Source organism: Perissodus microlepis, chromosome 15 (genome assembly GCF_051167445.1).
Source record: "Perissodus microlepis isolate ML-2025 ecotype Zambia chromosome 15, ASM5116744v1, whole genome shotgun sequence".
Classification (NCBI taxonomy): domain Eukaryota; kingdom Metazoa; phylum Chordata; class Actinopteri; order Cichliformes; family Cichlidae; genus Perissodus; species Perissodus microlepis.
The window spans coordinates 22,584,728-22,598,605 of NC_140475.1; the positions used below are offsets into that span (position 1 = coordinate 22,584,728).

The window sequence follows — 13,878 nt, forward strand, 5'->3', positions numbered from 1 at the left end:
AGCTCTTTTTTTCTCTAAGGGAGATGCCAGCATGAAGAATTCTAAAATTAATTCCTTTGTCTTTTAAGTGGAGAGAAGAGGAGGTGAAATTAACCCAGAGAAATACGGGAGAGGAGCCTCGCTGTGCTTCCTAAATAAACTGGACAAGGGAGACGAGAGAGTGGATAGGAGGACAAAAACAGATGCAAATTTACTTATTAGGGCAACTGCTCTTATAAACAAAAACATTTGTTTAAAAAAAAATAGAAGAACAAGGAAATAGCAAACGTGGTCAGATGAGAGGAGAAAAATGATGAGATAAAATGGGCAACCCAACAAAAAGCTTTATCCCATAATCTCCAAAAGCAATTAAAAAAAGATAAAATATATAGAGATGAGAAGATTAGACGAGCTGAAGTAGAAGGAGAAATAGCAAGAAGAAGGGAAGCGAGACAAAGGTTAATGGAAGATTTTAATGTGGTGAGAGAAACAGAGACGGGAGAGAGGACAAAATTGTAGAGGAGACATACATAAGGAGACACAAAAGAGGAGAATGGCACAGAGAGAAGAAGGAGGATAGGAAAGGTGTGGAAAATCCTCCCTCTTTCAACAAGAAAACAAAATTAGGGACCAGAGGACAGAAAGGACACGTGAGAGATAAAATGTGCAGAAATGATACAACTGAAACTTTAATAACTGAAGTTATAAAAGGGAGGGGAGTCGACACTAAAGGAGTTGGGAAATTTGCAAAAGGATGATCGAGAGGGGAGAGGAGAGTGTTATTCTGAACAAGCAGTAAAAGGGAGGGAAGGAAATGATAACTATGCCAGAAGATGATGGGAAAAACTAGACATTTAAACAGATGGGAGAGTTTGAGATGGATAAAAAAAACAAAAGAAGAAGAGAGAGAAACGCATGAGGGGGCCAAAGGAAGATTTAGATGAGGGGGCAGAGGAGTAAATTTCCTATAAAGAGGAAGAGGCGGAAAAGAGGAGAGACGATATGAGATAGGAAGGATGGAACATTTTCATATCTGAGAAAGCAAGCAGAGAAAAGAAAAAAGATAAAACAAAACAAAAACAGGACAGAAAAACAAGCGACAAGAAGAGAAAGAAAGGAGGGAAATTAAGAGTTGCTTGCAGAACCACAGTTACACACTGACCCCTTTTGGCTCACTGAGGTACTGCATGCACACATTTAGCCATTTGGAAGAAATGACAAATGTTGTTTTTCTTCTGTTTCCTGGAAGTCAATCAAGAAACCTAGACCTCATAAAACACCCTGAGTCACAGGGATACTGGGATTTATTTAATGAAAAAAAGGGGGGGAGAGAGAGAGAGTAACATTATTCCATCAAAAGGACCAAATCTTGTTCACTTTCAAACCGAGCCAAGGACTTCCAGGTAGCAGCTGGCATCTGCCTGCCTGAAAAACTGCTGACTGTCTTGTTTTTCCCTCCCAGCTCTGAGTTGAATTACATAAAAAACAGGTGCCGTTAGTGAATCAGCGTATCTGTAATCGGTGAATCTGTTCCATTTGTGGGTGAGTATCTAACCAGTGCCAGATATGGATGCAGATAAGTTGTTTGTTGGCTGTTTACTGGAACCATCTTCTCGTTTGTGGTGCAAGTTAGAGGCCGGAGCAGAGCCGCAGAGCGACCCCCTCTGTGGACATTATGCCTGTTACTTATCTGCGTCTCTTTGATTAAAAACTGCTTTTTACGAGACCAAAGCGCTTTGGTTAAACAGCGGTTATGCATGTGGTTTAATTTGCTGACCGAAGGACCTTGTCAGCTTTGAACTATTCTGCAAGATATAGTTACTGCACACTCGAGCGTGAAGGGCAATACCACATTACTGCAGGCCATTCTCAAAATAAGGTTGCAGTAGATGACAAACTGATGCTCAGCGCTGCACTTGAAAAGTAAAACGGTGTAAAAAAAATCGAAATAAATGCAAAGGAAATTCAGTATTTTGCCAGGAAAATAAATAAGAGCAAAAATGCGGACATATTATTGCCTTTGAAATAAAACGCTTTCCTCTTTTCCTCTTCTCTTCGTTTCCCTCTGTTTTCTCCTTCCTCATGTCTCCTGTTTGTTTAGCCCTCTCTCAGGTGTAGGTGTTTACACTGGGCATAGCAGATCATGCTAAATCACCTGGCACACTTGAAGCTCATCTTCACACTAAGCTTGGAGCGTTTAAACCACAACTCTTCTCTCCGTTCTCCACCAGCTCATGCAACATTTCATGCAGTCATCTCCTCATCAGTGTGCCCACAACCTTGTTAAACCCTCCAAAGCCCAACCATCAGAGCCATGTGCCTCACCAGCTACTGTGCAAATCCCCCTCGTAGAAAGCAACTCTGCAACTCAGTTTATAATAAACCTCAGGGTCCAGCTTATATATTCTTAACAGTTAACCTACGCTCTACATTTGGTGCTCTTCGTGGAAGACGAGATTGCTAATCAACGTGGAAATCTAGTCAAACAAAAACTACTTTAGCTTTACTTTTCTTGTTTGTCTGGGTTGTTTTTTGTTGTTGTTTTTTTCAATTTTATTTCAATTTTGGCCACCATAAAACCACAAATATATACCAGAATTTAGAGCATTAAGCTTGAGTAGCATCCATCCATCCATTTATTGTTGCTTATCTGGGTTTAGATCACAGTCTAAGGAGAGATGCCCGGACCTCCTGCACCTAGATCAACTCCTGCAGCTCAACCCGAGGGACACCGAGGTTTTCTCAGGCCAGCTGAGAGGCATAATTTCTCAGCATGCCCTGAGTCTGCCCCTGGGCCTCCTCTCAGTAAGATGTACCTGAAATATCTCACCTGTGAGGTGTTCTAGTCTAATCTGAAACATTAATGAAAATACACAAAACAGATTTTAAAAAACAAATCTTATCTCCATCAGCAACAGGACGGATCAGGAGCTGAAGTCAACCAAGGCAGAGAGGGAGACCTGAAGATGGAGGGTTGACAGACGGTACCAGCAGACCTGCACGTCTCATTAGTCTTCATCATCGGGGGTTTGTGTAGGTTTGTGCAGATGGTGCAGGAATGCTTGAATGTTTGCTTTTATGGATTTTTGTAGTTACCACAAAAAAGTCAAAGTGAAATTCCAGATAAAGGTCCAGCTGTCTGTGTTGTCGGTTTCAGTTAGTGGAATCTAAAAACTTAAGCAATGTAATAACTTGACTGTTGTAACGATACTACAACATGATTAGGTAAAAAGTAGCATGTCTTCAGCTCCTCAATTCATATTTAGCAGGCAAAGTGAAAAAATGAATAAAATAATTAAGTTAATTAATACTGTGAAATCATTTTGACAACTTGGCTCACCGATGCACTGAATGTGACGACCTGTAGAAATGAACATTTTAAAATAGAAAAAGAAAAAGAAAGAAGAAAGAAAGTCAGAGTGAAACTGGCTGAAAGTGCAGCTTGTAAATTTAGCACTACTTTGCAGCCAAACTGTAAATGTCAGATGTTGAAATTCAGCTTTTTTTGGTGCCACTAAAAAGGTTTCGGCACTCAGGAATAAAATATAAGGATAACAGTTTATTTATAGGATTTAAAATAAACGGCTTTCTTTACAGCCACTGAATTTTGAACTTTCACAAATATATTAACAGTTTCATTGTGATTGTGATTTTCTATTGACGTCCATTTCTAGAGTTTTTCCACCCTTTATGTTCAGATTTTTTTAACCTTGTTTTTCTTTATTCTTTGTGAGTTTAAATTGTTTTGTTGATTTCACGTGAAATGGTTTAAACCTCTCGATCTGTGAAAACTACAAGTCATTGAAGTGATTGAACCAAAATATCTCTGCACAACAATCACACACATTACCTGGATCTGAGTTTTTTGTTTACGGGACAAATGACGAAGTCTGTTTTCTGATCCAGAGAGTCTCTTGGGATCCTCTCCATCTGGGTGTCCTCCAAGTGCCCATGTTGGCAGCTTTTAGACATCCAGGCTGTTCTTCACAGCCGATGTAGATGGTTCCAGTCCCAAGTCTCTTCCAAATGCACCCTTCATCCTCTCAAAGGTCCTGCTTTATTTAAAGCTGTAAGTAGCATATGGCTTCTGATCTAATCATCATATAACAGACGTTCCTATTTTTGCCTGTGCTTTTTGTTTCTTCATCAGCAGTGAAAATACAGAGATATCACTCCATTTTGTTACTGCATAGTCTTATAAATGTCTCTTTTCATAAAGTAGCTTGTATTTATGTAAACATAATATATAAGGTTGCAGTGTTATTGTGTCACTTGCTGATTTGTTACATTTACATATGAAAACTACTTGGATATATTTAGTAAAAAAATGATTTGGGGTTTAAAGATGCACTTTCTCATAACTCTGTATGTAAAAAACTACATTCATGGTTAGCCAGTTTAAATAAGACACCAACAGTTAGTACACCTTGCATGTACAGGATCTCACAAACACCCCAGCTTTCATAAAGTGGCAGTGATTAGCACTCTGGGAATGAGGAGAGACTGGACTTACTTTCACACAGGCTTCACTCCACTTTATTGTGCGGTGACCCTGAGACGTCTCAGGACAGATTTGAGGGCGGGTTCTACTTTTGCATCATTTTTTTGTTTGCTTAAGTTGCATTGAGTTTGACCTCTCAGGTCCACCACATATTTGGACAGAAAAGATGATAGAAAAGTTGAGTGGAAAAAAATAAGAACAGATTCTTGAAAGGGGGTCTTCGATCTTGCCCGCTGTCCTGTTTTCAGCTTGAGAGATTAAGAAAACACCGGGAGCACCACTCTGATTTTCAGACGTTTACCGAGCATATCGTGAGCAAACAAGTTCCTCAAACAAATTACAAGTGAAACATTCTTCAGGGCTGCTTGTCAGTCAACTTCCTCTTTCTGATGTAAAATTAGCCCCTGCAAAATTGGATTGTTTTGGTCTCCCAACTGTCTCCCAGCTAAATCACTGCCTCATTTTCTATAAACACTCTTCTTTTTCATTTTAACAGAGCTCCTGGCCCTAATAGACAAACTTTATTAAATGTCTAATTGCATCTGTAGCACAAATGTGTTTACCGCTGGTCAACCTTAGGTAGGACTAATCTATCAATTCTTGATAAAGTAAGAGTTATTTGCAACTTACAGTCATGGCTACTGTAAGAACGGCATCATCAATTGTGATTACATTTTAGGCTTTAAATAAGTTGCTGTCACGCATTGTGCAATAAGGAAAAGGGAATTTAAAGCAAAAACTGAATATTTAATTCAGCCGAATGTGTTTTCCAGAGTGGATGTATGTCTGTGATTTATTATCCCGACTATAACTACAGCCCTCTGATCCTCCTCTGTGCCAGACAGGCAGAGCATGTGCAGACTGCACCTTCACCTAGGTGACATTACCCACACTGCAGGCTGTGTCAGCTCCAGCTGACTTGTGGGTAGAGCCTCAACTGCTGTAATACAGCTGTTTGTGTGTGTGCATGTATGTGTGTCTGTGTGTGTGGGGCGGTAGATCTGAAAAATTTATTATCGAAGATTCAGGGGAAAGACGGCATCAATTTCAATTACACATGTACGCATAAATGATAAAAATAGCCTGTTTATGATTCAACAAACCCTCTTCCTTCTTAGAGACATCAGCTGAATTGATAGTTCTCCTCTGTGTGTTTGTGTGTTTGTGTGTGTGTGCCCTGCAGAAGAGTTATTGCACTCATCAATATTATGAAGGAACAAAGCCAATAAATTCACACGCACACAAGTATGGAGCACAAAACAACACACGTACGGGAACATCCTGCATCTACACACTTACCTGCACGTTTTTACCTTGAAACTGTCCGGTGTTATACCGAGAGCCAAGGCTCCCAGAGAGACTGTGACAGGAGTGATAACTCTGCCAAGACCCGATTCTGTGTGTGTGTGTGTGTGTGTGTGTGTGTGTGTGTGTGTGTGTGTGTGTGTGTGTGTGTGTGTGTGTGTTGGATTTTTGGGATATTGTTCAGTTTTTTTTTTTCATTTCTAAGTTTTCCCTTTTCTCTGCATCATGTTCAGTTTTCTGGTGTCTTTTCTGATTGCTGGTTTTCTCATACTTCTTCTTTTACTTTTTGCTTCCTCCCTGTCTGATTATCTTCTCCTGTGTGCACTGGTGTCTTATCCCCAATCAGTCCACAGTGTTTGTACTCCTGTGTTCCCCTTGGTCTTTAATTATGCTCCCTTGTTGTGCAGCCCTGTTTTTCCTTCATTTTCTTCCTGGCTCCTTGTTTGTGTGTGAATTGTTTTTCAGTCATTTTTTTCTTCCTCTTGTTGTACATTTGAGTCTCCTACAAGTCCCGTGAGTTTTTCCTGTGTGTCTCTTTAGCGAGGACAGAAAAATTGGATCATGTGATTTACATTTTGGATTTATTGTCAACAGACAGCAAAGTCAAAAAGTTTATTACTACAAAATACAACAATGTTGAATGAAAATATGTCCGTTTGAGATGAAGCCCACGGATATCAAAGAATGAATTGTTTTGCTTTAATGATTGCACTGACACTGGAATGAATATTTGGGCCATATGTGGCCCACCCCTGCAGTTTTCTGTGAGCCATATTTGGCCTTGACTACATTGATGACTTACACGGCCCAGATGTCAGGTGTGCAGAGACCATTCTTACTGTAAGATCACATTTGGCTCACATATTTGCCGGTTCCATAACTGAGAAAATCTGAAGGCGTTATTGTAGCTAAGAAATGGTTTTATTGAAAATAAACTTCTCTAAAATTCCAACAATCGTTTACACCATGAGATCTTTATGTAAAATAATGTTCATCGCTGTTATTTAATAATATGTGACATTGTTTTTTTGGTTTGTTTTGGGGGATTTTATGCTGTTGTTTTTACATGATCTTCTTCACTCTGGTATATATTTGTCATTTTACTGAAATTGGTTTCAGAGCTTACGCCAATAAAAGGATTGAGAAAACAGAGTGACGTTTGAAGCAGGCAAATTATTTGCTGTCTGCTTGTAGTGTTTGGAAAATGGAAAACAGCAAACACACACACAGAGTTGGGTTTCGAGAACAAATAATAAACCATGAACTTAATAAACTGTGGCTTGAGCATTAAAAAAAACATGAACATAAAATGTTTTATTCCACATACAGTAATTTGAGGGATGATTGGGACGTTATCTGTAAGCTTAAAGATGATGGCATTTCAAAAGTTAAAAATGAAACCGGTTGGTAGTTTTATTTTGTGTGTTTGTTTTTTTTTTATAATAATCTTTTTACAAAATGGGAAAATATGATGATTTTGCAGCACTAACCGAACTGGAAAAAAGGAAAGACAAATGTTTGGGAGGAAAGCTGGTGGCATTTATAATACGAGTGACGCACAAGGTGTACTCCTTTCCCTCTGTCTTTGTGTGTGTCTGTGTGTGCATGTGTGTGTTATTCATAGTCCTGATTGGCGTCATCAGCTCTGAGCAACCCACTGCTGCTTCAGAAAGTCACGCTGCGATGCAACATGTCAACCAGCAGCAAGCATCATGGCTCTCACCCAAATACACACCGAGCTGAGCCAGTGTGTATGTGTCAGCCTATCTTTGTGAGGTCCAAGTTTAAGTTTCAGACCACGGGACTGAGGATGTTTATACATTGTAAGGAGATTTTTGTTGGTTCTAATTTTATGAAAGAAATTCAAAAGTCTGCTTAAGGGAAGATGTTAGCGAATGCAATGTGTCACTGAGGTTCCTTATAAAGATGGAAAACTGTGCGTTTGTACATATGTGTGTGGAAGACAACTAATTGAATTTGTGAATAAAAGTGTTGTTCTACAAATCTGTCGGAATAATTAAGATAACAATCTAAAACCATATGGTTAGATATGACTTTTTTAACATGCAGTCTCCTGAGATATTTAAATATGTTTCTCATATTCCCATCACCTCTTTGTCATGGTCCTGGGTCGTTAGACGCAGCATTTTGTGTTTAATATTGGTGGCATCTTATGTTTCGGGTTAATTTTTGTCTTCTTTGTTCCTAGGGTTTTGGTTCTTGTGTTTAGTGTTTTACTATTCCTACATGTGCTCTCCCCTTGTGCTCTGTTCATGTCCCTGAGTTTGTGTTGTTAAACAGTCTGTGAATTTCCTGTTTTACTTTGAAGGTCTGTGTCTCGTCATGCCCATTAGTTTCAGCTGTGTCCTTCCCTGTGTATCATTTCCTGATTACTATGTGTGTATTTATATTGTGTGTCTGCCTCTGCTCATCGTCGCTCCGTCTATGTAACTTGGTGAATATCCGCGTCTCTCTGCTCTCCATTCTCCGCTCTTCATCCCCTGTGTCACCTCCATAGGTTTTTCCCTGAGTGTTATTCCGTGAGTTATGGTTTCGGGTTTTGTTTGTCATTCGTTTCCCCAGTTTGGGTTATATGTTTCGTTCTGTCCTTGCTTTTGTTATTTTCACCTTCTACAATAAAGCTCCCTTGCATCAAAGCAGGTGCCTGCATTTTGGGTCCTTCTTCACTACACCACACAACTGCTGCCACAGCCGTGACACTCTTAGCTTTATTCTGTTTAACATCAAACTTACCGACTTTCAAATCTCTGACTTTAAAACCTTAGCTAGGTGCCCAGGGAAACACTCAAATGGGTTTTGCTTGCTGTAGTCCCTTGTCCCATCTATCCTCTGAGATCTAACTCACCACAGAGTTGCAGTGAGTTCCATAAGTACTTGGACAATAATGCAATTTTATCATTTTCATACAATTGTTATGATGTTTTTGTCTCATTTGTCTTTTGTAGTGTCACTTCCATTAATTTCTATTCATGCATGGCTTCCAAGCATTCCTGTTAAACACCATTGTTTTTTGCATGTAAGCACATGTACACTGGTTGCATACACTTAATGTTTCACTCTGCATAGTCAAAGACCTATACAGTGACACAAATATAGCCCAGTTAACTGTTTTACCTCCACTTCTTTCTGATTTCTATACTGACTTGCACACAACATTGTTGCTTTTGTGTTAACTTAGTAGATCTCATGTGTGGACTCTTACATATCAACATATTATTTACCTTGAGCCTGTTTGCTATGTTTGGGGGCTCGTCCAGGATTGTTCAAACCATATGTTAAGATGTTGAACTGTTAAATTGAGTTTAATGGTTTTTGTTTGTTTAACCCTTTCAGACATAGCGGTCACTACAATGGGCAGCTATTCAAAGGCTGTTTTCTTGTATACGTGTCAGTGTTGATGCTATACTTGCACATAAACCACTACATTGGACACTAATGTGTCACTCCATACCCTGCCACCCACTGGTCATTTAATGTTATTATAGTTGTATGACGTGTTTCATTGCAATCATTGTTATTTAACCCTGTCATGCATGAATTATGACAACCTCAATCAGAATTTTTATTTAGTATTTTTATTATTTTAATGCCTAACGATGAATAAAAATACTTAAAGGGTTAAGTACAAGTGAAGTGTTTTGGTTGACGGGAGATAACAGCAGCATCAGGTCCTATTTTATCTACAAACCCAGTTATTTTACAATTTAACACACGATAATCCAAAGAGAATTTTTTTATTTTTATATTGAATCCAATACTCAGAGACTGCTGTACTATCTTATACATAGCCATTATATTTTGCTGCATATTTTAAGTTTGATTGGCATTCCTTTTATTGTTTTCTGTCGTAACCTCTTTTCAGAGTTTTTAGTGGCACAAAATTGTTTTCAGTATTCATGTAAACTCCTATTTGTTTGCATCTTTTACGAGAATTTGAATACTTCAAACGAATAGAAACCAATGAATTCCCTTTTCATTTATCATTATTCCTCATCATTATTATCATTTGCTTGCCTTATTTTTGCTGTTGTTGGGTTTTTTTGCACTAAACAAGCAAACTTCTGTGCCAAGTCTAAAGTCTTATTCACACATTCACAACATAACATAATAACACTACATTCACAAAAGGGGAAAACAGCACAGTAGGAAAAAAGTCATTTAAAAGTTATTAGTGTAAAAAAAAAACAAAAAAAACATTGGTTATATCATCTCTCCTCCCTTGTCCTAGAACAACTCCTATAAAGGTTAAACTGGTCATGCCAAAACCAATAGGAAACCACCTGTCTCCATGTTACATGCAGATTGGCTATTTTCCCTGAACTGAGTGCCAGAAATCCCAGAGCCAAGTGTGTCTCAACATGTTTTCAGTGTGTCCTCTGATGCTTGGAAGCATGGCTGCAGGAACTCCCAGTGTCACCAACACAAATACAGAAAGAAGACACTGTAACTGCTACAAGTACATTTTTATATAGTCTGGGGATATTTAATGACTAAAAATAATAATAATTGGGAGAAAAATATTTTTGTTGGTTATTGTCCAATGCTTGATAGTGTTATTTTAACCCATTCACTAAGTGCTTTCTGTTTGGTTAGTAAAGAAGATTTACTGGAAAGATCCCAGAACAAAGTCTGTCAGTGCTCAAAGTCCAAAAACAAAATAGTCTTGATACTCTGATGTTTTAGGGCTTCAGCCCATTAGTCATATGATAAGGTCTTTCAGCAACTTGTAAAACTGTAGGATCTTTAGTCTACACTAAGCTCCTAAAATGCTGTATCCTAATTTAACTTAACTTTTTTTTGGGGACCACTGATCATAACAATTCAGGGTCACAGAGGCTAGGCTTTGCTAGCACAGTGGCATGGTGGTGCAGTGGTTAGCACACAGCCTTACAGTAAAAAGGTCCTGTGTTCTGTGCCTGTATGTTCTCCCTGTCCTCCACATTCCTCCCACAGTGCAAAGACGTGTGGGGTTAATTAGTGATTCTAAACTGAGAAAATAGATGTGTTTCTTCTATATTTGTATAGATGAAGCTACCCGACAGTCTATAAGTGATTCAAACCATCTCCAGCTGCAACAGTTTTGCTGAACTCTGGTCTTCATTAATTAATATTTACATGTTTATTAATAATTACGAGCAAATAATACAATGTACATGATACCTACGTAACGAATAGTTTATGCTGGATCTTATCTTATACAGATAAAATAAATGAAATTAAAAGCTATTACATGCTTACATTTGACCTTGGAACGGTTTTGTTGATCATGATGCAGTGATGATGTCTGTCCACTGGGTGGTGGTGTTGTAAAGGGATCAGATGGTTGTAAAAAAAAGAAACGAGCTGGTATCATTAACTCCAGAGCAACTGTTCATATTTGAAGCCGAGTTTTCAGGGTATTCAAAATCATAACTGAGTCAGACGGTGTTCAGGGAAAACAATCATCTTACAACTGCTGCATATTTTATCAAAAACTAGATTTGCTCACAGCTTACACAGAGACATGGTGAACATGGACTTGAATGTACAGAGTAAAACCAGCTCAAGAGGAGATTGGTCCATCAGGCCAAGCCACATACTCTGCTTATTTTAACACATTTTCTCACAGCAGATTTTAGTCTGTGCTTTCCATCATAAAAAGTATAAATAATAATAAATAATAAAGCTAATTCTACTGTAAAATGTAATAGTCTATAAATAAATTCCTTATTACTGGCTGTGTGTAAGCATAATCTTATGCTGCACATACATTTCTCAGAAGCTTTTATTTTGTCATCAGTCTGTGTCGTTATCTGCCACTTGTACAGAATCGTAACACATTCTGGGTTTCGGAGCCAGTGTCTCCGTGTTTCCAGTTTTTGATTTTAAATTTCTCTTCAATATTCTGTGTTTGATTTGAACCTGTTTTGAGTTTTGCTTAGATTATGTGTTTGTTCATATTCTGTATTCATAGTTATCATTTTTAGTCATTCAAGGTTTTCCTGTCCTATGCTCCCTGTGTCTACTCTGCGTTTCTGTTAGGTGTCCCATGTATAGTTGGTGGTTGTTTTATCTTTTGTCTGTGTCTTCGTCTCAGTGTTTGTGTCCTGTCTTATTGTGATAGCCTCTGCTCCTGTGTGCATTGTGTTCAGGTTTTTGGCTCATGTGTTTTCTGTTTTGGATAACTTTCGAACCCTGTTTTCTTCAGCCACCTGGACATAAAGGTTCATTTTTGTTCATTTAAACCTGCCTTGGAGTCTCCATTTTAGGACCAAATTCTCCATAAACATGACACACTCTGAACACAGTAGGTCCAGAAGGAAGCCAAGGTTTCCTTTCCTGGTGGTGGAGGTTCTTTCAGTCCTGTTGAATAGCTTAAAACAACAATATTATAATACTGGAATCAGATGCATTCATAGCTTTTTTTCCCACTTATTCATCACTTAATATCTGATATTTCACATCTAAACAGATGTGAAGAACAGATTTGCTGGATGAAAGAAATGTGAGCTTGGATTCAGATCAACTTTGTGTATTGTAATTTATTTCTTTGCAATAAGTAGTCAGTGCATTCTCCTCTAGATTGGTTTACCATACGTAAGAAGATCGGATGAATAAATGTGGGTGTCCCGTTGTATAAGGCAGGACTTGGAGCTGTGCAATCAAACAGAGATTTAGTTACAACACCAGGTGAGTTATATACATATATAAAGTGATAAGGGAATGAGGGCTCCAGGGATGCCAATGAGAAGAAGGTAAAGAGTAAAACCTATTTAGTATGAGAGACTATATAGAAGGATTTAATGCCAGCTTTAGGTCCACATACACTGCAACTGTTACTGCACTCCTGACACCTATAAATCATTATCATTCAGGTCCAGGTCTCTGAGGAAAGAAGACTGGGAGCTCACAACCTTTCTCTGACAGGTTACAATCACCTAGCCTGAAGATAATGAGAATACTTTCTCATCAGTGACGTTTTGTTTCACTTCCAGTTTATAAAAATATCACGTCTTACGCGTGTACTTGATTATGGACATATCTTGTAGAATCACTCTTTACAAGACATCCTAAATACTGATGCATTTAAAAAAAAAACAACAAAAAACAAAAACACACATACACACTACACTTCCCAAACTGCGCCACACCTCTTCTCTCACTTAAATATTCTAACTATAACATAAAATCCAATAACTACATGAGTGTGTCGGGCATATATGATGGCTTCATTGACCGGCATGGTTGTTTCAACATAGAGCTTTGCAGACAGTTGTTGTTAAGTTGCACTTGCAGTTGTGTACTGACACATAAAAAAGTTAAAAATTACATGTATGTGCTAACTTTCTAAACACTTTGTTACATTTATGATAAAGTAGATAAAACACATTTACGTCGGCCTTGGCTCATAGTTCTTGTCTTTAAATGAACTTTGTCTGTGTGTGTTTCAGGTCCTGCACTCTCAAAGACTGAATGAACCAGCATTGCAGCCATGGGTCACTGTGAGCATCACGGGGAAGGTTGAAGCCGCCCACTGCACCTGTAAGGCCGGAGTCGCAGAGACCTGCAGCCATGTCGCTGCTCTTCTGTTTAATGTAGAAGCAACAGTGTTGATCTGTGGCACAAGGACTGTTACAGATGAACCTGCATACTGGGTTTTGCTGGGTAATATGACCAAGATACAGCCAGAGGTTGGCCATAAGATAGACTTCTCCTCTTCAGCTGCCCAAAAAAAGGCTCTTGATCAAAACATAAACAGACCATACGTATTGACAGGTAAAAGGAGCCGTCCTCAAAAAAGAAAAATCCCACCTGCTACTTTGGAGGAGTTGTCACTGCTATTGGATACTTTGCTGGAACACAGTAAAGCTGTGGGTTGTGGGAATGACCCATAATGTTTTATCTCGGGGTCTAGATTTATGCCTGCAGTGCACTGCCATGTAAATAATTTGCATTTACTGAATATGTACTGACTGAGTCCCACTGTTCAAAAGTTGAATAAAGAAACAAACTAATTTTTGCCTCTTTTTTTTTATTTATTTTTTTATTAAAACCACTTTATAGAACATCACATCTGTTACAATGATGATGTC

The 13,878-nt window shown here is 38.5% G+C and overlaps 1 long non-coding RNA gene across 1 annotated transcript; it reads left to right on the top strand.

Annotated features, from left to right (window-relative positions):
* Positions 1-1,255: 1,255 nt before the first annotated feature.
* On the top strand, positions 1,256-8,433 carry LOC146372175 (uncharacterized). Its single transcript, XR_014802818.1, has 3 exons — positions 1,256-1,521; positions 2,640-2,784; positions 2,892-8,433. It is a non-coding gene; the product is annotated as an uncharacterized LOC146372175 (long non-coding RNA).
* The last annotated feature ends 5,445 nt before the right edge of the window (positions 8,434-13,878 follow it).